This window comes from Microcebus murinus, chromosome 17 (assembly GCF_040939455.1).
Source record: "Microcebus murinus isolate Inina chromosome 17, M.murinus_Inina_mat1.0, whole genome shotgun sequence".
NCBI classification, from domain to species: domain Eukaryota; kingdom Metazoa; phylum Chordata; class Mammalia; order Primates; family Cheirogaleidae; genus Microcebus; species Microcebus murinus.
Window position 1 is genome coordinate 60783292 of NC_134120.1, and position 26413 is coordinate 60809704.

The 26413-nt window shown below is 62.4% G+C and overlaps 7 pseudogenes; all 7 read left to right on the forward strand.

Moving 5' to 3' along the window:
* The first annotated feature begins 1193 nt into the window (after window positions 1-1193).
* LOC142861838 (uncharacterized) lies at window positions 1194-1312 on the forward strand (annotated as a pseudogene).
* Window positions 1313-5147: 3835 nt separating this feature from the next.
* LOC142861660 (uncharacterized) lies at window positions 5148-5266 on the forward strand (annotated as a pseudogene).
* A 3841-nt stretch (window positions 5267-9107) lies between these two features.
* On the forward strand, window positions 9108-9226 carry LOC142861661 (uncharacterized; annotated as a pseudogene).
* Window positions 9227-13069: 3843 nt separating this feature from the next.
* LOC142861662 (uncharacterized) lies at window positions 13070-13188 on the forward strand (annotated as a pseudogene).
* Window positions 13189-17032: 3844 nt separating this feature from the next.
* On the forward strand, window positions 17033-17151 carry LOC142861663 (uncharacterized; annotated as a pseudogene).
* A 3844-nt stretch (window positions 17152-20995) lies between these two features.
* On the forward strand, window positions 20996-21114 carry LOC142861664 (uncharacterized; annotated as a pseudogene).
* A 3870-nt stretch (window positions 21115-24984) lies between these two features.
* LOC142861666 (uncharacterized) lies at window positions 24985-25103 on the forward strand (annotated as a pseudogene).
* The last annotated feature ends 1310 nt before the right edge of the window (window positions 25104-26413 follow it).

Below are 26413 nucleotides of genomic sequence, written 5' to 3' on the forward strand. Positions count from 1 at the left end.
GGGAACTCCCTGGCTTCTCCTTGGATTAACATCTGGAGCTGCTTGTGAATTGTGCCGCCACACACACCCGAGTGCAGGTGTCTTCTGCACAGACTGCGGGCCTCGCTCTTCTGAATGCCGCTAGCTCGCCACCCACCCACGGGAGAACCTGGTCAGGGTACTTTCTCTCAGGGGCAGACTCTCATCCGGGCGGGGGGCTACCGGTGTCTCTGTTTGCTCCTTTCTTTCTTCCATTTCGGGAAAGGCTTCCTTACTGGGTGTGGAAATCTCCTATGCCTTTCCTCGCCTATTCTGTCGGCTCTAAAATTCTCTTTCGGTTGCCACCCTCACAGATGGATTAGGAAACTCTTTGCGATGCACTCATTAGTGAAATGACCTCAATGACGCTGGAATCCAATATCTAATCGCCGATTTTTAGCGAGTCCACACGCCAGGGTGGTTGGGGTCCAATGCAGCCCCGGCCAGGCCCAGGCCCCTTGGACTGGGCCACAGGAGGACACAGAGGAGGGTCCCGGCCCCCACGGTAGCGGTGCGGGCAGTTCTCCAAGGGCTTGGGTGTTTTCCAGAGGGAGGAGATGGAGGGGACTGATTTCTTCAGCGCCCCACAGACCACGCCACCCCACCCCACCCATGGGACACATCCCGAGAGAGAGAGAGAGACGCCCCATACACTGGCTCCCCTCCCCCGTGCGCTGTGCCCCAGCCCTGGCCCGGGGGAATAGGCGGCCGCGGGGCCACAGGGTGGGGGGCACAGCTGAAAGGGGTTGTGGGGGAGGGCGGCCCCTGGCTGGGGTCAAAGGGCGAGCGCCCCGCCCCGCCCACCCGCCCGTGCGCAGTCAGCGGCCCCGGAGGCGCGCTGGGGGTGGGGGGCGGGGAGGTGAAGGAGGCCAGGCGAGGAGAGGAGGGGGGCTGGAAGGTCTCCACCTTGGCGGGTCCAGCCGTGGAGGCGCATCTTGTGTGAGTGTGAGTGAGTGAGTGAGTGTGAGTGTGAGTGTGTGTGTATAGAGAGACAGCCCCCAACCCCGGCCCGCCGCTCCCTGCCCGCCCCGCCTGTCACCCCGTCCCTCGGAGCCCACGGGACCCGGCCGGCGAACTCAACAGGCCCGGCCCGGCGCGGGGCCTGGGGCGGGAGGAGGCGGCGGGGAAGCGCAGAGAGGCTCGGCTTCTCGAGCGGGGCAGGGGCGCCCTCCGCCGTCCACGACCACACCACCCCGAACGCGCCCGATCCCGTCTGGTCTCGGAAGCTAAGCAGGGTCGGGCCTGGTTAGAACTTGGATGGGAGACCGCCCGGGAATACCGGGTGCCGTAGGCTTCTTCTTCTTTTTTTTTTTTTTTTTTGCCTCTGGTTCTGTCGCGTTTCTGGGAGTGCGGGGGCGGCCCGGGGTGGGGGTGACCCCCACCCTCAGCGCCCGCCGCGGTGCCTGGCGCCCCAGCCCGCACCGTGGGGCCTCCTCTTGTCCCGAGCCGTGACACCGCCGCCACGCGGCAGCATGCGTGGCTTCTGGACAGTCAGGTCTCAGACCAAAGGTCTGCTCTGTGGGAGCCGACACGCTGGAGGAAACCTTGAGAGTCTGAGAGGGGAGGGAGTTCCAGAAGAAGGCCTGGATGTCATTTTGAGGGAGTATGTGACCAGAACTCGTCCCGTTGCTTTTGGGGTTCTATGGGCTACACGTAGGAATCTTTGGTGGTGGCACCTGATGTTCGGGCATCCGGAGTCACACCCAGACCTGCTCCACAGGCCTCCTTTTACTTTTCTCTTCGGATTCATTTTTTTTTTTTTTTTTTTTGAGACAGAGTCTCGGTTTGTTGCCCAGGCTAGAGTGAGTGCCGTGGCGTCAGCCTAGCTCACAGCAACTTCAAACTCCTGGGCTCGAGTGATCCTTCTGCCTCAGCCTCCCGGGTAGCTGGGACTGCAGGCATGCGCCACCATGCCCCGCTAATTTTTTATATATATATCAGTTGGCCAATTAATTTCTTTCTATTTATAGTAGAGACGGGGTCTCGCTCTTGCTCAGGCTGGTTTTGAACTCCTGACCTTGAGCAATCCGCCCGCCTCGGCCTCCCAAGAGCTAGGATTACAGGCGTGAGCCACAGCGCCCGGCCGGATTCATTATTTTTAAAAAGTGTCTCTTATCTCTATTATTGCATTTTCTTTTCTCTCTCTTTTCAAGCAGATGATGGGAGTCCAAGTTTTAAGGTGACATGTGTTGCCCGTGCCCCCCTCCCCCCCCCGTGTTCTTATTCATTTACCTCTCATGTTGCTCCAGCATATTGTGGGGGCACCAATGTTAAGGTCGGGTGCGTTGCCCTCTCCCAGCCTCCCCCCTCGGGTCAGAGCTTCAAGTGCGCCCATCCCCCAGTCGGTGCGCACCCACCCCATTCCTAATGGATGTGTATGCCCATCCCCTCCCCCCACCCGCCCGACACCCACCCGAAGAAGGTGATTCCTCTGTGTCCACTTAGGTGTCCATCGGTTCGTACCCATTTGCTGGTGAGCGCGAGCACGTGGTGCTCGTGTGTCCATTCTTGGGATACTTGGCTTACTGGAACGGGTTCCAGCTCTGGCCAGGAGAACCACGAGAGGTGCCCCCTCACCGCTGCTCCTCATAGCCGAATAGCACTCCGTGGTGTCCACGCGCCACATTTTATTTACCCACTCGTGGGTCGATGGGCACTCGGGTGGCTTCCAGGTCTTTGCGATTGTGACTTGTGCCCTGACTCTAACCCTAACCCTTACCCAGCCCGTCTCCTCCACGGCCCCTGCCTGACTGACTCCTTCCCGCCCGGCCTGTCACCTGTCACCGTCCTCTGCCCCTGCCTGACACGCTCCTCCCCGCCCGGGCCGCCACCGTCCTCGGCCCCTGCCTGACGGGGCTCCTCCGTCGCCTGGGCCTTCCAAGGGCTTGGTGTGGACGCTGGTTCCAGGACGCCCTCCCAGGAACCCGGTAGCAGGGCGGCCGCAGCGTCTCGCGCAACCCAACCGTCCGCCGGCTGGCCGCCGTGGCTAAGTGGCCTGCGGGGGACGTGCTCCCGCTGTGCCGTGGGGGCCCAGCCTGGTGTCTTCTCTGAGGCCCCACGGCTGCCGCTCCCCGCAAGGGGATAGCCGCGGAGGTGGGGACCGCCTCCTCGTGGGGACGTACACCCAGCTCTCCACGTCGGATTCCGGGGCTCTCTGTCCTGCCAGAAGGCCCAGCTGGCCTGCGGGTCCTTAGAGTGGCAAAAACATCCGAAAACTGAGATTGAGGGTCCGGTGGGTGTCTGTACTTTTGTGCTGGGCACCCCAGGGAGGCCCGGGGGCTGGCTGGACAATGCGGTCTGCTGGGCTGGGGGGGGTTTGGAGGAGCAACTGATGCCCTTTGCACTTTGGGTAGCAAGTGTCTGAGGTGTCTCTGGGCCCTGTGCCATGTGGGGGCGGGGGCGGGGGCGGGGTGGGAGGAGGAGGAGGAGGAGGAGGTGGGAAGGGCCGTGGCCTGCAGTCGTGTTCCCCGGGGTGGCACAGCATGTGGCTTCTTCCACAGGCTGCTTGGCCTGGGCTCCCTGCACCTGGGCCTTTGGAGGACTGGCCCTGTGCTTGCCAACACTTCCTGCAGGGACCCAGAGCTGGGAGGTTGCATCTCTCAGCCCTGGGTCGGGCAGAGCCCCAGCGGGCCATGCCCACAACCTCTCTCAGCACGGGTCCCCCAGAAGGCTCCTTTGGGACCAGGATTCTCTTGCGGGTGACTCTTTAAGGTCTGGCCCCTGGATGGAGGGGCACCAGGAGTAGAGGAGCAGGAAGGGGAAGGGGGTGGCCATGCGAGGGGACACTTTCAGGCCAAGTCCCAGCTTCAGCCTGATCCTCCTGGGAACCCCGGGGTGGACATCACACCTCCTGGTTGCCCCGCTCTGAGACAAGGAGCCAGGCTTCGCATTCCCACAGCAGCCAGTCGTGGGCTGAGGACACCTGGGGCGTTGGGAACTCCCTGGCTTCTCCTTGGATTAACATCTGGAGCTGCTTGTGAATTGTGCCGCCACACACACCCGAGTGCAGGTGTCTTCTGCACAGACTGCGGGCCTCGCTCTTCTGAATGCCGCTAGCTCGCCACCCACCCACGGGAGAACCTGGTCAGGGTACTTTCTCTCAGGGGCAGACTCTCATCCGGGCGGGGGGCTACCGGTGTCTCTGTTTGCTCCTTTCTTTCTTCCATTTCGGGAAAGGCTTCCTTACTGGGTGTGGAAATCTCCTATGCCTTTCCTCGCCTATTCTGTCGGCTCTAAAATTCTCTTTCGGTTGCCACCCTCACAGATGGATTAGGAAACTCTTTGCGGTGCACTCATTAGTGAAATGACCTCAATGACGCTGGAATCCAATATCTAATCGCCGATTTTTAGCGAGTCCACACGCCAGGGTGGTTGGGGTCCAATGCAGCCCCGGCCAGGCCCAGGCCCCTTGGACTGGGCCACAGGAGGACACAGAGGAGGGTCCCGGCCCCCACGGTAGCGGTGCGGGCAGTTCTCCAAGGGCTTGGGTGTTTTCCAGAGGGAGGAGATGGAGGGGACTGATTTCTTCAGCGCCCCACAGACCACGCCACCCCACCCCACCCATGGGACACATCCCGAGAGAGAGAGAGAGAGAGACGCCCCATACACTGGCTCCCCTCCCCCGTGCGCTGTGCCCCAGCCCTGGCCCGGGGGAATAGGCGGCCGCGGGGCCACAGGGTGGGGGGCACAGCTGAAAGGGGTTGTGGGGGAGGGCGGCCCCTGGCTGGGGTCAAAGGGCGAGCGCCCCGCCCCGCCCACCCGCCCGTGCGCAGTCAGCGGCCCCGGAGGCGCGCTGGGGGTGGGGGGCGGGGAGGTGAAGGAGGCCAGGCGAGGAGAGGAGGGGGGCTGGAAGGTCTCCACCTTGGCGGGTCCAGCCGTGGAGGCGCATCTTGTGTGAGTGTGAGTGAGTGAGTGAGTGTGAGTGTGAGTGTGTGTGTATAGAGAGACAGCCCCCAACCCCGGCCCGCCGCTCCCTGCCCGCCCCGCCTGTCACCCCGTCCCTCGGAGCCCACGGGACCCGGCCGGCGAACTCAACAGGCCCGGCCCGGCGCGGGGCCTGGGGCGGGAGGAGGCGGCGGGGAAGCGCAGAGAGGCTCGGCTTCTCGAGCGGGGCAGGGGCGCCCTCCGCCGTCCACGACCACACCACCCCGAACGCGCCCGATCCCGTCTGGTCTCGGAAGCTAAGCAGGGTCGGGCCTGGTTAGAACTTGGATGGGAGACCGCCCGGGAATACCGGGTGCCGTAGGCTTCTTCTTCTTTTTTTTTTTTTTTTTGCCTCTGGTTCTGTCGCGTTTCTGGGAGTGCGGGGGCGGCCCGGGGTGGGGGTGACCCCCACCCTCAGCGCCCGCCGCGGTGCCTGGCGCCCCAGCCCGCACCGTGGGGCCTCCTCTTGTCCCGAGCCGTGACACCGCCGCCACGCGGCAGCATGCGTGGCTTCTGGACAGTCAGGTCTCAGACCAAAGGTCTGCTCTGTGGGAGCCGACACGCTGGAGGAAACCTTGAGAGTCTGAGAGGGGAGGGAGTTCCAGAAGAAGGCCTGGATGTCATTTTGAGGGAGTATGTGACCAGAACTCGTCCCGTTGCTTTTGGGGTTCTATGGGCTACACGTAGGAATCTTTGGTGGTGGCACCTGATGTTCGGGCATCCGGAGTCACACCCAGACCTGCTCCACAGGCCTCCTTTTACTTTTCTCTTCGGATTCATTTTTTTTTTTTTTTTTTTTTTGAGACAGAGTCTCGGTTTGTTGCCCAGGCTAGAGTGAGTGCCGTGGCGTCAGCCTAGCTCACAGCAACTTCAAACTCCTGGGCTCGAGTGATCCTTCTGCCTCAGCCTCCCGGGTAGCTGGGACTGCAGGCATGCGCCACCATGCCCCGCTAATTTTTTATATATATATCAGTTGGCCAATTAATTTCTTTCTATTTATAGTAGAGACGGGGTCTCGCTCTTGCTCAGGCTGGTTTTGAACTCCTGACCTTGAGCAATCCGCCCGCCTCGGCCTCCCAAGAGCTAGGATTACAGGCGTGAGCCACAGCGCCCGGCCGGATTCATTATTTTTAAAAAGTGTCTCTTATCTCTATTATTGCATTTTCTTTTCTCTCTCTTTTCAAGCAGATGATGGGAGTCCAAGTTTTAAGGTGACATGTGTTGCCCGTGCCCCCCTCCCCCCCCGTGTTCTTATTCATTTACCTCTCATGTTGCTCCAGCATATTGTGGGGGCACCAATGTTAAGGTCGGGTGCGTTGCCCTCTCCCAGCCTCCCCCCTCGGGTCAGAGCTTCAAGTGCGCCCATCCCCCAGTCGGTGCGCACCCACCCCATTCCTAATGGATGTGTATGCCCATCCCCTCCCCCCACCCGCCCGACACCCACCCGAAGAAGGTGATTCCTCTGTGTCCACTTAGGTGTCCATCGGTTCGTACCCATTTGCTGGTGAGCGCGAGCACGTGGTGCTCGTGTGTCCATTCTTGGGATACTTGGCTTACTGGAACGGGTTCCAGCTCTGGCCAGGAGAACCACGAGAGGTGCCCCCTCAGCGCTGCTCCTCATAGCCGAATAGCACTCCGTGGTGTCCACGCGCCACATTTTATTTACCCACTCGTGGGTCGATGGGCACTCGGGTGGCTTCCAGGTCTTTGCGATTGTGACTTGTGCCCTGACTCTAACCCTAACCCTTACCCAGCCCGTCTCCTCCACGGCCCCTGCCTGACTGACTCCTTCCCGCCCGGCCTGTCACCTGTCACCGTCCTCTGCCCCTGCCTGACACGCTCCTCCCCGCCCGGGCCGTCACCGTCCTCGGCCCCTGCCTGACGGGGCTCCTCCGTCGCCTGGGCCTTCCAAGGGCTTGGTGTGGACGCTGGTTCCAGGACGCCCTCCCAGGAACCCGGTAGCAGGGCGGCCGCAGCGTCTCGCGCAACCCAACCGTCCGCCGGCTGGCCGCCGTGGCTAAGTGGCCTGCGGGGGACGTGCTCCCGCTGTGCCGTGGGGGCCCAGCCTGGTGTCTTCTCTGAGGCCCCACGGCTGCCGCTCCCCGCAAGGGGATAGCCGCGGAGGTGGGGACCGCCTCCTCGTGGGGACGTACACCCAGCTCTCCACGTCGGATTCCGGGGCTCTCTGTCCTGCCAGAAGGCCCAGCTGGCCTGCGGGTCCTTAGAGTGGCAAAAACATCCGAAAACTGAGATTGAGGGTCCGGTGGGTGTCTGCACTTTTGTGCTGGGCACCCCAGGGAGGCCCGGGGGCTGGCTGGACAATGCGGTCTGCTGGGCTGGGGGGGGTTTGGAGGAGCAACTGATGCCCTTTGCACTTTGGGTAGCAAGTGTCTGAGGTGTCTCTGGGCCCTGTGCCATGTGGGGGCGGGGGCGGGGGCGGGGTGGGAGGAGGAGGAGGAGGAGGAGGAGGAGGAGGAGGTGGGAAGGGCCGTGGCCTGCAGTCGTGTTCCCCGGGGTGGCACAGCATGTGGCTTCTTCCACAGGCTGCTTGGCCTGGGCTCCCTGCACCTGGGCCTTTGGAGGACTGGCCCTGTGCTTGCCAACACTTCCTGCAGGGACCCAGAGCTGGGAGGTTGCATCTCTCAGCCCTGGGTCGGGCAGAGCCCCAGCGGGCCATGCCCACAACCTCTCTCAGCACGGGTCCCCCAGAAGGCTCCTTTGGGACCAGGATTCTCTTGCGGGTGACTCTTTAAGGTCTGGCCCCTGGATGGAGGGGCACCAGGAGTAGAGGAGCAGGAAGGGGAAGGGGGTGGCCATGCGAGGGGACACTTTCAGGCCAAGTCCCAGCTTCAGCCTGATCCTCCTGGGAACCCCGGGGTGGACATCACACCTCCTGGTTGCCCCGCTCTGAGACAAGGAGCCGGGCTTCGCATTCCCACAGCAGCCAGTCGTGGGCTGAGGACACCTGGGGCGTTGGGAACTCCCTGGCTTCTCCTTGGATTAACATCTGGAGCTGCTTGTGAATTGTGCCGCCACACACACCCGAGTGCAGGTGTCTTCTGCACAGACTGCGGGCCTCGCTCTTCTGAATGCCGCTAGCTCGCCACCCACCCACGGGAGAACCTGGTCAGGGTACTTTCTCTCAGGGGCAGACTCTCATCCGGGCGGGGGGCTACCGGTGTCTCTGTTTGCTCCTTTCTTTCTTCCATTTCGGGAAAGGCTTCCTTACTGGGTGTGGAAATCTCCTATGCCTTTCCTCGCCTATTCTGTCGGCTCTAAAATTCTCTTTCGGTTGCCACCCTCACAGATGGATTAGGAAACTCTTTGCGGTGCACTCATTAGTGAAATGACCTCAATGACGCTGGAATCCAATATCTAATCGCCGATTTTTAGCGAGTCCACACGCCAGGGTGGTTGGGGTCCAATGCAGCCCCGGCCAGGCCCAGGCCCCTTGGACTGGGCCACAGGAGGACACAGAGGAGGGTCCCGGCCCCCACGGTAGCGGTGCGGGCAGTTCTCCAAGGGCTTGGGTGTTTTCCAGAGGGAGGAGATGGAGGGGACTGATTTCTTCAGCGCCCCACAGACCACGCCACCCCACCCCACCCATGGGACACATCCCGAGAGAGAGAGAGACGCCCCATACACTGGCTCCCCTCCCCCGTGCGCTGTGCCCCAGCCCTGGCCCGGGGGAATAGGCGGCCGCGGGGCCACAGGGTGGGGGGCACAGCTGAAAGGGGTTGTGGGGGAGGGCGGCCCCTGGCTGGGGTCAAAGGGCGAGCGCCCCGCCCCGCCCACCCGCCCGTGCGCAGTCAGCGGCCCCGGAGGCGCGCTGGGGGTGGGGGGCGGGGAGGTGAAGGAGGCCAGGCGAGGAGAGGAGGGGGGCTGGAAGGTCTCCACCTTGGCGGGTCCAGCCGTGGAGGCGCATCTTGTGTGAGTGTGAGTGAGTGAGTGAGTGTGAGTGTGAGTGTGTGTGTATAGAGAGACAGCCCCCAACCCCGGCCCGCCGCTCCCTGCCCGCCCCGCCTGTCACCCCGTCCCTCGGAGCCCACGGGACCCGGCCGGCGAACTCAACAGGCCCGGCCCGGCGCGGGGCCTGGGGCGGGAGGAGGCGGCGGGGAAGCGCAGAGAGGCTCGGCTTCTCGAGCGGGGCAGGGGCGCCCTCCGCCGTCCACGACCACACCACCCCGAACGCGCCCGATCCCGTCTGGTCTCGGAAGCTAAGCAGGGTCGGGCCTGGTTAGAACTTGGATGGGAGACCGCCCGGGAATACCGGGTGCCGTAGGCTTCTTCTTCTTTTTTTTTTTTTTTTTTGCCTCTGGTTCTGTCGCGTTTCTGGGAGTGCGGGGGCGGCCCGGGGTGGGGGTGACCCCCACCCTCAGCGCCCGCCGCGGTGCCTGGCGCCCCAGCCCGCACCGTGGGGCCTCCTCTTGTCCCGAGCCGTGACACCGCCGCCACGCGGCAGCATGCGTGGCTTCTGGACAGTCAGGTCTCAGACCAAAGGTCTGCTCTGTGGGAGCCGACACGCTGGAGGAAACCTTGAGAGTCTGAGAGGGGAGGGAGTTCCAGAAGAAGGCCTGGATGTCATTTTGAGGGAGTATGTGACCAGAACTCGTCCCGTTGCTTTTGGGGTTCTATGGGCTACACGTAGGAATCTTTGGTGGTGGCACCTGATGTTCGGGCATCCGGAGTCACACCCAGACCTGCTCCACAGGCCTCCTTTTACTTTTCTCTTCGGATTCATTTTTTTTTTTTTTTTTTTTGAGACAGAGTCTCGGTTTGTTGCCCAGGCTAGAGTGAGTGCCGTGGCGTCAGCCTAGCTCACAGCAACTTCAAACTCCTGGGCTCGAGTGATCCTTCTGCCTCAGCCTCCCGGGTAGCTGGGACTGCAGGCATGCGCCACCATGCCCCGCTAATTTTTTATATATATATCAGTTGGCCAATTAATTTCTTTCTATTTATAGTAGAGACGGGGTCTCGCTCTTGCTCAGGCTGGTTTTGAACTCCTGACCTTGAGCAATCCGCCCGCCTCGGCCTCCCAAGAGCTAGGATTACAGGCGTGAGCCACAGCGCCCGGCCGGATTCATTATTTTTAAAAAGTGTCTCTTATCTCTATTATTGCATTTTCTTTTCTCTCTCTTTTCAAGCAGATGATGGGAGTCCAAGTTTTAAGGTGACATGTGTTGCCCGTGCCCCCCTCCCCCCCCCGTGTTCTTATTCATTTACCTCTCATGTTGCTCCAGCATATTGTGGGGGCACCAATGTTAAGGTCGGGTGCGTTGCCCTCTCCCAGCCTCCCCCCTCGGGTCAGAGCTTCAAGTGCGCCCATCCCCCAGTCGGTGCGCACCCACCCCATTCCTAATGGATGTGTATGCCCATCCCCTCCCCCCACCCGCCCGACACCCACCCGAAGAAGGTGATTCCTCTGTGTCCACTTAGGTGTCCATCGGTTCGTACCCATTTGCTGGTGAGCGCGAGCACGTGGTGCTCGTGTGTCCATTCTTGGGATACTTGGCTTACTGGAACGGGTTCCAGCTCTGGCCAGGAGAACCACGAGAGGTGCCCCCTCACCGCTGCTCCTCATAGCCGAATAGCACTCCGTGGTGTCCACGCGCCACATTTTATTTACCCACTCGTGGGTCGATGGGCACTCGGGTGGCTTCCAGGTCTTTGCGATTGTGACTTGTGCCCTGACTCTAACCCTAACCCTTACCCAGCCCGTCTCCTCCACGGCCCCTGCCTGACTGACTCCTTCCCGCCCGGCCTGTCACCTGTCACCGTCCTCTGCCCCTGCCTGACACGCTCCTCCCCGCCCGGGCCGTCACCGTCCTCGGCCCCTGCCTGACGGGGCTCCTCCGTCGCCTGGGCCTTCCAAGGGCTTGGTGTGGACGCTGGTTCCAGGACGCCCTCCCAGGAACCCGGTAGCAGGGCGGCCGCAGCGTCTCGCGCAACCCAACCGTCCGCCGGCTGGCCGCCGTGGCTAAGTGGCCTGCGGGGGACGTGCTCCCGCTGTGCCGTGGGGGCCCAGCCTGGTGTCTTCTCTGAGGCCCCACGGCTGCCGCTCCCCGCAAGGGGATAGCCGCGGAGGTGGGGACCGCCTCCTCGTGGGGACGTACACCCAGCTCTCCACGTCGGATTCCGGGGCTCTCTGTCCTGCCAGAAGGCCCAGCTGGCCTGCGGGTCCTTAGAGTGGCAAAAACATCCGAAAACTGAGATTGAGGGTCCGGTGGGTGTCTGCACTTTTGTGCTGGGCACCCCAGGGAGGCCCGGGGGCTGGCTGGACAATGCGGTCTGCTGGGCTGGGGGGGGTTTGGAGGAGCAACTGATGCCCTTTGCACTTTGGGTAGCAAGTGTCTGAGGTGTCTCTGGGCCCTGTGCCATGTGGGGGCGGGGGCGGGGGCGGGGTGGGAGGAGGAGGAGGAGGAGGAGGAGGAGGAGGAGGTGGGAAGGGCCGTGGCCTGCAGTCGTGTTCCCCGGGGTGGCACAGCATGTGGCTTCTTCCACAGGCTGCTTGGCCTGGGCTCCCTGCACCTGGGCCTTTGGAGGACTGGCCCTGTGCTTGCCAACACTTCCTGCAGGGACCCAGAGCTGGGAGGTTGCATCTCTCAGCCCTGGGTCGGGCAGAGCCCCAGCGGGCCATGCCCACAACCTCTCTCAGCACGGGTCCCCCAGAAGGCTCCTTTGGGACCAGGATTCTCTTGCGGGTGACTCTTTAAGGTCTGGCCCCTGGATGGAGGGGCACCAGGAGTAGAGGAGCAGGAAGGGGAAGGGGGTGGCCATGCGAGGGGACACTTTCAGGCCAAGTCCCAGCTTCAGCCTGATCCTCCTGGGAACCCCGGGGTGGACATCACACCTCCTGGTTGCCCCGCTCTGAGACAAGGAGCCGGGCTTCGCATTCCCACAGCAGCCAGTCGTGGGCTGAGGACACCTGGGGCGTTGGGAACTCCCTGGCTTCTCCTTGGATTAACATCTGGAGCTGCTTGTGAATTGTGCCGCCACACACACCCGAGTGCAGGTGTCTTCTGCACAGACTGCGGGCCTCGCTCTTCTGAATGCCGCTAGCTCGCCACCCACCCACGGGAGAACCTGGTCAGGGTACTTTCTCTCAGGGGCAGACTCTCATCCGGGCGGGGGGCTACCGGTGTCTCTGTTTGCTCCTTTCTTTCTTCCATTTCGGGAAAGGCTTCCTTACTGGGTGTGGAAATCTCCTATGCCTTTCCTCGCCTATTCTGTCGGCTCTAAAATTCTCTTTCGGTTGCCACCCTCACAGATGGATTAGGAAACTCTTTGCGGTGCACTCATTAGTGAAATGACCTCAATGACGCTGGAATCCAATATCTAATCGCCGATTTTTAGCGAGTCCACACGCCAGGGTGGTTGGGGTCCAATGCAGCCCCGGCCAGGCCCAGGCCCCTTGGACTGGGCCACAGGAGGACACAGAGGAGGGTCCCGGCCCCCACGGTAGCGGTGCGGGCAGTTCTCCAAGGGCTTGGGTGTTTTCCAGAGGGAGGAGATGGAGGGGACTGATTTCTTCAGCGCCCCACAGACCACGCCACCCCACCCCACCCATGGGACACATCCCGAGAGAGAGAGAGAGACGCCCCATACACTGGCTCCCCTCCCCCGTGCGCTGTGCCCCAGCCCTGGCCCGGGGGAATAGGCGGCCGCGGGGCCACAGGGTGGGGGGCACAGCTGAAAGGGGTTGTGGGGGAGGGCGGCCCCTGGCTGGGGTCAAAGGGCGAGCGCCCCGCCCCGCCCACCCGCCCGTGCGCAGTCAGCGGCCCCGGAGGCGCGCTGGGGGTGGGGGGCGGGGAGGTGAAGGAGGCCAGGCGAGGAGAGGAGGGGGGCTGGAAGGTCTCCACCTTGGCGGGTCCAGCCGTGGAGGCGCATCTTGTGTGAGTGTGAGTGAGTGAGTGAGTGTGAGTGTGAGTGTGTGTGTATAGAGAGACAGCCCCCAACCCCGGCCCGCCGCTCCCTGCCCGCCCCGCCTGTCACCCCGTCCCTCGGAGCCCACGGGACCCGGCCGGCGAACTCAACAGGCCCGGCCCGGCGCGGGGCCTGGGGCGGGAGGAGGCGGCGGGGAAGCGCAGAGAGGCTCGGCTTCTCGAGCGGGGCAGGGGCGCCCTCCGCCGTCCACGACCACACCACCCCGAACGCGCCCGATCCCGTCTGGTCTCGGAAGCTAAGCAGGGTCGGGCCTGGTTAGAACTTGGATGGGAGACCGCCCGGGAATACCGGGTGCCGTAGGCTTCTTCTTCTTTTTTTTTTTTTTTTTGCCTCTGGTTCTGTCGCGTTTCTGGGAGTGCGGGGGCGGCCCGGGGTGGGGGTGACCCCCACCCTCAGCGCCCGCCGCGGTGCCTGGCGCCCCAGCCCGCACCGTGGGGCCTCCTCTTGTCCCGAGCCGTGACACCGCCGCCACGCGGCAGCATGCGTGGCTTCTGGACAGTCAGGTCTCAGACCAAAGGTCTGCTCTGTGGGAGCCGACACGCTGGAGGAAACCTTGAGAGTCTGAGAGGGGAGGGAGTTCCAGAAGAAGGCCTGGATGTCATTTTGAGGGAGTATGTGACCAGAACTCGTCCCGTTGCTTTTGGGGTTCTATGGGCTACACGTAGGAATCTTTGGTGGTGGCACCTGATGTTCGGGCATCCGGAGTCACACCCAGACCTGCTCCACAGGCCTCCTTTTACTTTTCTCTTCGGATTCATTTTTTTTTTTTTTTTTTTTGAGACAGAGTCTCGGTTTGTTGCCCAGGCTAGAGTGAGTGCCGTGGCGTCAGCCTAGCTCACAGCAACTTCAAACTCCTGGGCTCGAGTGATCCTTCTGCCTCAGCCTCCCGGGTAGCTGGGACTGCAGGCATGCGCCACCATGCCCCGCTAATTTTTTATATATATATCAGTTGGCCAATTAATTTCTTTCTATTTATAGTAGAGACGGGGTCTCGCTCTTGCTCAGGCTGGTTTTGAACTCCTGACCTTGAGCAATCCGCCCGCCTCGGCCTCCCAAGAGCTAGGATTACAGGCGTGAGCCACAGCGCCCGGCCGGATTCATTATTTTTAAAAAGTGTCTCTTATCTCTATTATTGCATTTTCTTTTCTCTCTCTTTTCAAGCAGATGATGGGAGTCCAAGTTTTAAGGTGACATGTGTTGCCCGTGCCCCCCTCCCCCCCCCCGTGTTCTTATTCATTTACCTCTCATGTTGCTCCAGCATATTGTGGGGGCACCAATGTTAAGGTCGGGTGCGTTGCCCTCTCCCAGCCTCCCCCCTCGGGTCAGAGCTTCAAGTGCGCCCATCCCCCAGTCGGTGCGCACCCACCCCATTCCTAATGGATGTGTATGCCCATCCCCTCCCCCCACCCGCCCGACACCCACCCGAAGAAGGTGATTCCTCTGTGTCCACTTAGGTGTCCATCGGTTCGTACCCATTTGCTGGTGAGCGCGAGCACGTGGTGCTCGTGTGTCCATTCTTGGGATACTTGGCTTACTGGAACGGGTTCCAGCTCTGGCCAGGAGAACCACGAGAGGTGCCCCCTCACCGCTGCTCCTCATAGCCGAATAGCACTCCGTGGTGTCCACGCGCCACATTTTATTTACCCACTCGTGGGTCGATGGGCACTCGGGTGGCTTCCAGGTCTTTGCGATTGTGACTTGTGCCCTGACTCTAACCCTAACCCTTACCCAGCCCGTCTCCTCCACGGCCCCTGCCTGACTGACTCCTTCCCGCCCGGCCTGTCACCTGTCACCGTCCTCTGCCCCTGCCTGACACGCTCCTCCCCGCCCGGGCCGTCACCGTCCTCGGCCCCTGCCTGACGGGGCTCCTCCGTCGCCTGGGCCTTCCAAGGGCTTGGTGTGGACGCTGGTTCCAGGACGCCCTCCCAGGAACCCGGTAGCAGGGCGGCCGCAGCGTCTCGCGCAACCCAACCGTCCGCCGGCTGGCCGCCGTGGCTAAGTGGCCTGCGGGGGACGTGCTCCCGCTGTGCCGTGGGGGCCCAGCCTGGTGTCTTCTCTGAGGCCCCACGGCTGCCGCTCCCCGCAAGGGGATAGCCGCGGAGGTGGGGACCGCCTCCTCGTGGGGACGTACACCCAGCTCTCCACGTCGGATTCCGGGGCTCTCTGTCCTGCCAGAAGGCCCAGCTGGCCTGCGGGTCCTTAGAGTGGCAAAAACATCCGAAAACTGAGATTGAGGGTCCGGTGGGTGTCTGCACTTTTGTGCTGGGCACCCCAGGGAGGCCCGGGGGCTGGCTGGACAATGCGGTCTGCTGGGCTGGGGGGGGTTTGGAGGAGCAACTGATGCCCTTTGCACTTTGGGTAGCAAGTGTCTGAGGTGTCTCTGGGCCCTGTGCCATGTGGGGGCGGGGGCGGGGGCGGGGTGGGAGGAGGAGGAGGAGGAGGAGGAGGAGGAGGAGGAGGTGGGAAGGGCCGTGGCCTGCAGTCGTGTTCCCCGGGGTGGCACAGCATGTGGCTTCTTCCACAGGCTGCTTGGCCTGGGCTCCCTGCACCTGGGCCTTTGGAGGACTGGCCCTGTGCTTGCCAACACTTCCTGCAGGGACCCAGAGCTGGGAGGTTGCATCTCTCAGCCCTGGGTCGGGCAGAGCCCCAGCGGGCCATGCCCACAACCTCTCTCAGCACGGGTCCCCCAGAAGGCTCCTTTGGGACCAGGATTCTCTTGCGGGTGACTCTTTAAGGTCTGGCCCCTGGATGGAGGGGCACCAGGAGTAGAGGAGCAGGAAGGGGAAGGGGGTGGCCATGCGAGGGGACACTTTCAGGCCAAGTCCCAGCTTCAGCCTGATCCTCCTGGGAACCCCGGGGTGGACATCACACCTCCTGGTTGCCCCGCTCTGAGACAAGGAGCCGGGCTTCGCATTCCCACAGCAGCCAGTCGTGGGCTGAGGACACCTGGGGCGTTGGGAACTCCCTGGCTTCTCCTTGGATTAACATCTGGAGCTGCTTGTGAATTGTGCCGCCACACACACCCGAGTGCAGGTGTCTTCTGCACAGACTGCGGGCCTCGCTCTTCTGAATGCCGCTAGCTCGCCACCCACCCACGGGAGAACCTGGTCAGGGTACTTTCTCTCAGGGGCAGACTCTCATCCGGGCGGGGGGCTACCGGTGTCTCTGTTTGCTCCTTTCTTTCTTCCATTTCGGGAAAGGCTTCCTTACTGGGTGTGGAAATCTCCTATGCCTTTCCTCGCCTATTCTGTCGGCTCTAAAATTCTCTTTCGGTTGCCACCCTCACAGATGGATTAGGAAACTCTTTGCGGTGCACTCATTAGTGAAATGACCTCAATGACGCTGGAATCCAATATCTAATCGCCGATTTTTAGCGAGTCCACACGCCAGGGTGGTTGGGGTCCAATGCAGCCCCGGCCAGGCCCAGGCCCCTTGGACTGGGCCACAGGAGGACACAGAGGAGGGTCCCGGCCCCCACGGTAGCGGTGCGGGCAGTTCTCCAAGGGCTTGGGTGTTTTCCAGAGGGAGGAGATGGAGGGGACTGATTTCTTCAGCGCCCCACAGACCACGCCACCCCACCCCACCCATGGGACACATCCCGAGAGAGAGAGAGACGCCCCATACACTGGCTCCCCTCCCCCGTGCGCTGTGCCCCAGCCCTGGCCCGGGGGAATAGGCGGCCGCGGGGCCACAGGGTGGGGGGCACAGCTGAAAGGGGTTGTGGGGGAGGGCGGCCCCTGGCTGGGGTCAAAGGGCGAGCGCCCCGCCCCGCCCACCCGCCCATGCGCAGTCAGCGGCCCCGGAGGCGCGCTGGGGGTGGGGGGCGGGGAGGTGAAGGAGGCCAGGCGAGGAGAGGAGGGGGGCTGGAAGGTCTCCACCTTGGCGGGTCCAGCCGTGGAGGCGCATCTTGTGTGAGTGTGAGTGAGTGAGTGAGTGTGAGTGTGAGTGTGTGTGTATAGAGAGACAGCCCCCAACCCCGGCCCGCCGCTCCCTGCCCGCCCCGCCTGTCACCCCGTCCCTCGGAGCCCACGGGACCCGGCCGGCGAACTCAACAGGCCCGGCCCGGCGCGGGGCCTGGGGCGGGAGGAGGCGGCGGGGAAGCGCAGAGAGGCTCGGCTTCTCGAGCGGGGCAGGGGCGCCCTCCGCCGTCCACGACCACACCACCCCGAACGCGCCCGATCCCGTCTGGTCTCGGAAGCTAAGCAGGGTCGGGCCTGGTTAGAACTTGGATGGGAGACCGCCCGGGAATACCGGGTGCCGTAGGCTTCTTCTTCTTTTTTTTTTTTTTTTTTGCCTCTGGTTCTGTCGCGTTTCTGGGAGTGCGGGGGCGGCCCGGGGTGGGGGTGACCCCCACCCTCAGCGCCCGCCGCGGTGCCTGGCGCCCCAGCCCGCACCGTGGGGCCTCCTCTTGTCCCGAGCCGTGACACCGCCGCCACGCGGCAGCATGCGTGGCTTCTGGACAGTCAGGTCTCAGACCAAAGGTCTGCTCTGTGGGAGCCGACACGCTGGAGGAAACCTTGAGAGTCTGAGAGGGGAGGGAGTTCCAGAAGAAGGCCTGGATGTCATTTTGAGGGAGTATGTGACCAGAACTCGTCCCGTTGCTTTTGGGGTTCTATGGGCTACACGTAGGAATCTTTGGTGGTGGCACCTGATGTTCGGGCATCCGGAGTCACACCCAGACCTGCTCCACAGGCCTCCTTTTACTTTTCTCTTCGGATTCATTTTTTTTTTTTTTTTTTTTGAGACAGAGTCTCGGTTTGTTGCCCAGGCTAGAGTGAGTGCCGTGGCGTCAGCCTAGCTCACAGCAACTTCAAACTCCTGGGCTCGAGTGATCCTTCTGCCTCAGCCTCCCGGGTAGCTGGGACTGCAGGCATGCGCCACCATGCCCCGCTAATTTTTTATATATATATCAGTTGGCCAATTAATTTCTTTCTATTTATAGTAGAGACGGGGTCTCGCTCTTGCTCAGGCTGGTTTTGAACTCCTGACCTTGAGCAATCCGCCCGCCTCGGCCTCCCAAGAGCTAGGATTACAGGCGTGAGCCACAGCGCCCGGCCGGATTCATTATTTTTAAAAAGTGTCTCTTATCTCTATTATTGCATTTTCTTTTCTCTCTCTTTTCAAGCAGATGATGGGAGTCCAAGTTTTAAGGTGACATGTGTTGCCCGTGCCCCCCTCCCCCCCCCCGTGTTCTTATTCATTTACCTCTCATGTTGCTCCAGCATATTGTGGGGGCACCAATGTTAAGGTCGGGTGCGTTGCCCTCTCCCAGCCTCCCCCCTCGGGTCAGAGCTTCAAGTGCGCCCATCCCCCAGTCGGTGCGCACCCACCCCATTCCTAATGGATGTGTATGCCCATCCCCTCCCCCCACCCGCCCGACACCCACCCGAAGAAGGTGATTCCTCTGTGTCCACTTAGGTGTCCATCGGTTCGTACCCATTTGCTGGTGAGCGCGAGCACGTGGTGCTCGTGTGTCCATTCTTGGGATACTTGGCTTACTGGAACGGGTTCCAGCTCTGGCCAGGAGAACCACGAGAGGTGCCCCCTCACCGCTGCTCCTCATAGCCGAATAGCACTCCGTGGTGTCCACGCGCCACATTTTATTTACCCACTCGTGGGTCGATGGGCACTCGGGTGGCTTCCAGGTCTTTGCGATTGTGACTTGTGCCCTGACTCTAACCCTAACCCTTACCCAGCCCGTCTCCTCCACGGCCCCTGCCTGACTGACTCCTTCCCGCCCGGCCTGTCACCTGTCACCGTCCTCTGCCCCTGCCTGACACGCTCCTCCCCGCCCGGGCCGTCACCGTCCTCGGCCCCTGCCTGACGGGGCTCCTCCGTCGCCTGGGCCTTCCAAGGGCTTGGTGTGGACGCTGGTTCCAGGACGCCCTCCCAGGAACCCGGTAGCAGGGCGGCCGCAGCGTCTCGCGCAACCCAACCGTCCGCCGGCTGGCCGCCGTGGCTAAGTGGCCTGCGGGGGACGTGCTCCCGCTGTGCCGTGGGGGCCCAGCCTGGTGTCTTCTCTGAGGCCCCACGGCTGCCGCTCCCCGCAAGGGGATAGCCGCGGAGGTGGGGACCGCCTCCTCGTGGGGACGTACACCCAGCTCTCCACGTCGGATTCCGGGGCTCTCTGTCCTGCCAGAAGGCCCAGCTGGCCTGCGGGTCCTTAGAGTGGCAAAAACATCCGAAAACTGAGATTGAGGGTCCGGTGGGTGTCTGCACTTTTGTGCTGGGCACCCCAGGGAGGCCCGGGGGCTGGCTGGACAATGCGGTCTGCTGGGCTGGGGGGGGTTTGGAGGAGCAACTGATGCCCTTTGCACTTTGGGTAGCAAGTGTCTGAGGTGTCTCTGGGCCCTGTGCCATGTGGGGGCGGGGGCGGGGGCGGGGTGGGAGGAGGAGGAGGAGGAGGAGGAGGAGGAGGAGGTGGGAAGGGCCGTGGCCTGCAGTCGTGTTCCCCGGGGTGGCACAGCATGTGGCTTCTTCCACAGGCTGCTTGGCCTGGGCTCCCTGCACCTGGGCCTTTGGAGGACTGGCCCTGTGCTTGCCAACACTTCCTGCAGGGACCCAGAGCTGGGAGGTTGCATCTCTCAGCCCTGGGTCGGGCAGAGCCCCAGCGGGCCATGCCCACAACCTCTCTCAGCACGGGTCCCCCAGAAGGCTCCTTTGGGACCAGGATTCTCTTGCGGGTGACTCTTTAAGGTCTGGCCCCTGGATGGAGGGGCACCAGGAGTAGAGGAGCAGGAAGGGGAAGGGGGTGGCCATGCGAGGGGACACTTTCAGGCCAAGTCCCAGCTTCAGCCTGATCCTCCTGGGAACCCCGGGGTGGACATCACACCTCCTGGTTGCCCCGCTCTGAGACAAGGAGCCGGGCTTCGCATTCCCACAGCAGCCAGTCGTGGGCTGAGGACACCTGGGGCGTTGGGAACTCCCTGGCTTCTCCTTGGATTAACATCTGGAGCTGCTTGTGAATTGTGCCGCCACACACACCCGAGTGCAGGTGTCTTCTGCACAGACTGCGGGCCTCGCTCTTCTGAATGCCGCTAGCTCGCCACCCACCCACGGGAGAACCTGGTCAGGGTACTTTCTCTCAGGGGCAGACTCTCATCCGGGCGGGGGGCTACCGGTGTCTCTGTTTGCTCCTTTCTTTCTTCCATTTCGGGAAAGGCTTCCTTACTGGGTGTGGAAATCTCCTATGCCTTTCCTCGCCTATTCTGTCGGCTCTAAAATTCTCTTTCGGTTGCCACCCTCACAGATGGATTAGGAAACTCTTTGCGGTGCACTCATTAGTGAAATGACCTCAATGACGCTGGAATCCAATATCTAATCGCCGATTTTTAGCGAGTCCACACGCCAGGGTGGTTGGGGTCCAATGCAGCCCCGGCCAGGCCCAGGCCCCTTGGACTGGGCCACAGGAGGACACAGAGGAGGGTCCCGGCCCCCACGGTAGCGGTGCGGGCAGTTCTCCAAGGGCTTGGGTGTTTTCCAGAGGGAGGAGATGGAGGGGACTGATTTCTTCAGCGCCCCACAGACCACGCCACCCCACCCCACCCATGGGACACATCCCGAGAGAGAGAGAGACGCCCCATACACTGGCTCCCCTCCCCCGTGCGCTGTGCCCCAGCCCTGGCCCGGGGGAATAGGCGGCCGCGGGGCCACAGGGTGGGGGGCACAGCTGAAAGGGGTTGTGGGGGAGGGCGGCCCCTGGCTGGGGTCAAAAAGGGCGAGCGCCCCGCCCCGCCCACCCGCCCGTGCGCAGTCAGCGGCCCCGGAGGCGCGCTGGGGGTGGGGGGCGGGGAGGTGAAGGAGGCCAGGCGAGGAGAGGAGGGGGGCTGGAAGGTCTCCACCTTGGCGGGTCCAGCCGTGGAGGCGCATCTTGTGTGAGTGTGAGTGAGTGAGTGAGTGTGAGTGTGAGTGTGTGTGTATAGAGAGACAGCCCCCAACCCCGGCCCGCCGCTCCCTGCCCGCCCCGCCTGTCACCCCGTCCCTCGGAGCCCACGGGACCCGGCCGGCGAACTCAACAGGCCCGGCCCGGCGCGGGGCCTGGGGCGGGAGGAGGCGGCGGGGAAGCGCAGAGAGGCTCGGCTTCTCGAGCGGGGCAGGGGCGCCCTCCGCCGTCCACGACCACACCACCCCGAACGCGCCCGATCCCGTCTGGTCTCGGAAGCTAAGCAGGGTCGGGCCTGGTTAGAACTTGGATGGGAGACCGCCCGGGAATACCGGGTGCCGTAGGCTTCTTCTTCTTTTTTTTTTTTTTTTGCCTCTGGTTCTGTCGCGTTTCTGGGAGTGCGGGGGCGGCCCGGGGTGGGGGTGACCCCCACCCTCAGCGCCCGCCGCGGTGCCTGGCGCCCCAGCCCGCACCGTGGGGCCTCCTCTTGTCCCGAGCCGTGACACCGCCGCCACGCGGCAGCATGCGTGGCTTCTGGACAGTCAGGTCTCAGACCAAAGGTCTGCTCTGTGGGAGCCGACACGCTGGAGGAAACCTTGAGAGTCTGAGAGGGGAGGGAGTTCCAGAAGAAGGCCTGGATGTCATTTTGAGGGAGTATGTGACCAGAACTCGTCCCGTTGCTTTTGGGGTTCTATGGGCTACACGTAGGAATCTTTGGTGGTGGCACCTGATGTTCGGGCATCCGGAGTCACACCCAGACCTGCTCCACAGGCCTCCTTTTACTTTTCTCTTCGGATTCATTTTTTTTTTTTTTTTTTTTGAGACAGAGTCTCGGTTTGTTGCCCAGGCTAGAGTGAGTGCCGTGGCGTCAGCCTAGCTCACAGCAACTTCAAACTCCTGGGCTCGAGTGATCCTTCTGCCTCAGCCTCCCGGGTAGCTGGGACTGCAGGCATGCGCCACCATGCCCCGCTAATTTTTTATATATATATCAGTTGGCCAATTAATTTCTTTCTATTTATAGTAGAGACGGGGTCTCGCTCTTGCTCAGGCTGGTTTTGAACTCCTGACCTTGAGCAATCCGCCCGCCTCGGCCTCCCAAGAGCTAGGATTACAGGCGTGAGCCACAGCGCCCGGCCGGATTCATTATTTTTAAAAAGTGTCTCTTATCTCTATTATTGCATTTTCTTTTCTCTCTCTTTTCAAGCAGATGATGGGAGTCCAAGTTTTAAGGTGACATGTGTTGCCCGTGCCCCCCTCCCCCCCCCGTGTTCTTATTCATTTACCTCTCATGTTGCTCCAGCATATTGTGGGGGCACCAATGTTAAGGTCGGGTGCGTTGCCCTCTCCCAGCCTCCCCCCTCGGGTCAGAGCTTCAAGTGCGCCCATCCCCCAGTCGGTGCGCACCCACCCCATTCCTAATGGATGTGTATGCCCATCCCCTCCCCCCACCCGCCCGACACCCACCCGAAGAAGGTGATTCCTCTGTGTCCACTTAGGTGTCCATCGGTTCGTACCCATTTGCTGGTGAGCGCGAGCACGTGGTGCTCGTGTGTCCATTCTTGGGATACTTGGCTTACTGGAACGGGTTCCAGCTCTGGCCAGGAGAACCACGAGAGGTGCCCCCTCACCGCTGCTCCTCATAGCCGAATAGCACTCCGTGGTGTCCACGCGCCACATTTTATTTACCCACTCGTGGGTCGATGGGCACTCGGGTGGCTTCCAGGTCTTTGCGATTGTGACTTGTGCCCTGACTCTAACCCTAACCCTTACCCAGCCCGTCTCCTCCACGGCCCCTGCCTGACTGACTCCTTCCCGCCCGGCCTGTCACCTGTCACCGTCCTCTGCCCCTGCCTGACACGCTCCTCCCCGCCCGGGCCGTCACCGTCCTCGGCCCCTGCCTGACGGGGCTCCTCCGTCGCCTGGGCCTTCCAAGGGCTTGGTGTGGACGCTGGTTCCAGGACGCCCTCCCAGGAACCCGGTAGCAGGGCGGCCGCAGCGTCTCGCGCAACCCAACCGTCCGCCGGCTGGCCGCCGTGGCTAAGTGGCCTGCGGGGGACGTGCTCCCGCTGTGCCGTGGGGGCCCAGCCTGGTGTCTTCTCTGAGGCCCCACGGCTGCCGCTCCCCGCAAGGGGATAGCCGCGGAGGTGGGGACCGCCTCCTCGTGGGGACGTACACCCAGCTCTCCACGTCGGATTCCGGGGCTCTCTGTCCTGCCAGAAGGCCCAGCTGGCCTGCGGGTCCTTAGAGTGGCAAAAACATCCGAAAACTGAGATTGAGGGTCCGGTGGGTGTCTGCACTTTTGTGCTGGGCACCCCAGGGAGGCCCGGGGGCTGGCTGGACAATGCGGTCTGCTGGGCTGGGGGGGGTTTGGAGGAGCAACTGATGCCCTTTGCACTTTGGGTAGCAAGTGTCTGAGGTGTCTCTGGGCCCTGTGCCATGTGGGGGCGGGGGCGGGGGCGGGGTGGGAGGAGGAGGAGGAGGAGGAGGAGGAGGAGGAGGAGGAGGTGGGAAGGGCCGTGGCCTGCAGTCGTGTTCCCCGGGGTGGCACAGCATGTGGCTTCTTCCACAGGCTGCTTGGCCTGGGCTCCCTGCACCTGGGCCTTTGGAGGACTGGCCCTGTGCTTGCCAACACTTCCTGCAGGGACCCAGAGCTGGGAGGTTGCATCTCTCAGCCCTGGGTCGGGCAGAGCCCCAGCGGGCCATGCCCACAACCTCTCTCAGCACGGGTCCCCCAGAAGGCTCCTTTGGGACCAGGATTCTCTTGCGGGTGACTCTTTAAGGTCTGGCCCCTGGATGGAGGGGCACCAGGAGTAGAGGAGCAGGAAGGGGAAGGGGGTGGCCATGCGAGGGGACACTTTCAGGCCAAGTCCCAGCTTCAGCCTGATCCTCCTGGGAACCCCGGGGTGGACATCACACCTCCTGGTTGCCCCGCTCTGAGACAAGGAGCCGGGCTTCGCATTCCCACAGCAGCCAGTCGTGGGCTGAGGACACCTGGGGCGTTGGGAACTCCCTGGCTTCTCCTTGGATTAACATCTGGAGCTGCTTGTGAATTGTGCCGCCACACACACCCGAGTGCAGGTGTCTTCTGCACAGACTGCGGGCCTCGCTCTTCTGAATGCCGCTAGCTCGCCACCCACCCACGGGAGAACCTGGTCAGGGTACTTTCTCTCAGGGGCAGACTCTCATCCGGGCGGGGGGCTACCGGTGTCTCTGTTTGCTCCTTTCTTTCTTCCATTTCGGGAAAGGCTTCCTTACTGGGTGTGGAAATCTCCTATGCCTTTCCTCGCCTATTCTGTCGGCTCTAAAATTCTCTTTCGGTTGCCACCCTCACAGATGGATTAGGAAACTCTTTGCGGTGCACTCATTAGTGAAATGACCTCAATGACGCTGGAATCCAATATCTAATCGCCGATTTTTAGCGAGTCCACACGCCAGGGTGGTTGGGGTCCAATGCAGCCCCGGCCAGGCCCAGGCCCCTTGGACTGGGCCACAGGAGGACACAGAGGAGGGTCCCGGCCCCCACGGTAGCGGTGCGGGCAGTTCTCCAAGGGCTTGGGTGTTTTCCAGAGGGAGGAGATGGAGGGGACTGATTTCTTCAGCGCCCCACAGACCACGCCACCCCACCCCACCCATGACCACGCCACCCCACCCCACCCATGGGACACATCCCGAGAGAGAGAGAGACGCCCCATACACTGGCTCCCCTCCCCCGTGCGCTGTGCCCCAGCCCTGGCCCGGGGGAATAGGCGGCCGCGGGGCCACAGGGTGGGGGGCACAGCTGAAAGGGGTTGTGGGGGAGGGCGGCCCCTGGCTGGGGTCAAAGGGCGAGCGCCCCGCCCCGCCCACCCGCCCGTGCGCAGTCAGCGGCCCCGGAGGCGCGCTGGGGGTGGGGGGCGGGGAGGTGAAGGAGGCCAGGCGAGGAGAGGAGGGGGGCTGGAAGGTCTCCACCTTGGCGGGTCCAGCCGTGGAGGCGCATCTTGTGTGAGTGTGAGTGAGTGAGTGAGTGTGAGTGTGAGTGTGTGTGTATAGAGAGACAGCCCCCAACCCCGGCCCGCCGCTCCCTGCCCGCCCCGCCTGTCACCCCGTCCCTCGGAGCCCACGGGACCCGGCCGGCGAACTCAACAGGCCCGGCCCGGCGCGGGGCCTGGGGCGGGAGGAGGCGGCGGGGAAGCGCAGAGAGGCTCGGCTTCTCGAGCGGGGCAGGGGCGCCCTCCGCCGTCCACGACCACACCACCCCGAACGCGCCCGATCCCGTCTGGTCTCGGAAGCTAAGCAGGGTCGGGCCTGGTTAGAACTTGGATGGGAGACCGCCCGGGAATACCGGGTGCCGTAGGCTTCTTCTTCTTTTTTTTTTTTTTTTTGCCTCTGGTTCTGTCGCGTTTCTGGGAGTGCGGGGGCGGCCCGGGGTGGGGGTGACCCCCACCCTCAGCGCCCGCCGCGGTGCCTGGCGCCCCAGCCCGCACCGTGGGGCCTCCTCTTGTCCCGAGCCGTGACACCGCCGCCACGCGGCAGCATGCGTGGCTTCTGGACAGTCAGGTCTCAGACCAAAGGTCTGCTCTGTGGGAGCCGACACGCTGGAGGAAACCTTGAGAGTCTGAGAGGGGAGGGAGTTCCAGAAGAAGGCCTGGATGTCATTTTGAGGGAGTATGTGACCAGAACTCGTCCCGTTGCTTTTGGGGTTCTATGGGCTACACGTAGGAATCTTTGGTGGTGGCACCTGATGTTCGGGCATCCGGAGTCACACCCAGACCTGCTCCACAGGCCTCCTTTTACTTTTCTCTTCGGATTCATTTTTTTTTTTTTTTTTTTTTGAGACAGAGTCTCGGTTTGTTGCCCAGGCTAGAGTGAGTGCCGTGGCGTCAGCCTAGCTCACAGCAACTTCAAACTCCTGGGCTCGAGTGATCCTTCTGCCTCAGCCTCCCGGGTAGCTGGGACTGCAGGCATGCGCCACCATGCCCCGCTAATTTTTTATATATATATCAGTTGGCCAATTAATTTCTTTCTATTTATAGTAGAGACGGGGTCTCGCTCTTGCTCAGGCTGGTTTTGAACTCCTGACCTTGAGCAATCCGCCCGCCTCGGCCTCCCAAGAGCTAGGATTACAGGCGTGAGCCACAGCGCCCGGCCGGATTCATTATTTTTAAAAAGTGTCTCTTATCTCTATTATTGCATTTTCTTTTCTCTCTCTTTTCAAGCAGATGATGGGAGTCCAAGTTTTAAGGTGACATGTGTTGCCCGTGCCCCCCTCCCCCCCCCGTGTTCTTATTCATTTACCTCTCATGTTGCTCCAGCATATTGTGGGGGCACCAATGTTAAGGTCGGGTGCGTTGCCCTCTCCCAGCCTCCCCCCTCGGGTCAGAGCTTCAAGTGCGCCCATCCCCCAGTCGGTGCGCACCCACCCCATTCCTAATGGATGTGTATGCCCATCCCCTCCCCCCACCCGCCCGACACCCACCCGAAGAAGGTGATTCCTCTGTGTCCACTTAGGTGTCCATCGGTTCGTACCCATTTGCTGGTGAGCGCGAGCACGTGGTGCTCGTGTGTCCATTCTTGGGATACTTGGCTTACTGGAACGGGTTCCAGCTCTGGCCAGGAGAACCACGAGAGGTGCCCCCTCACCGCTGCTCCTCATAGCCGAATAGCACT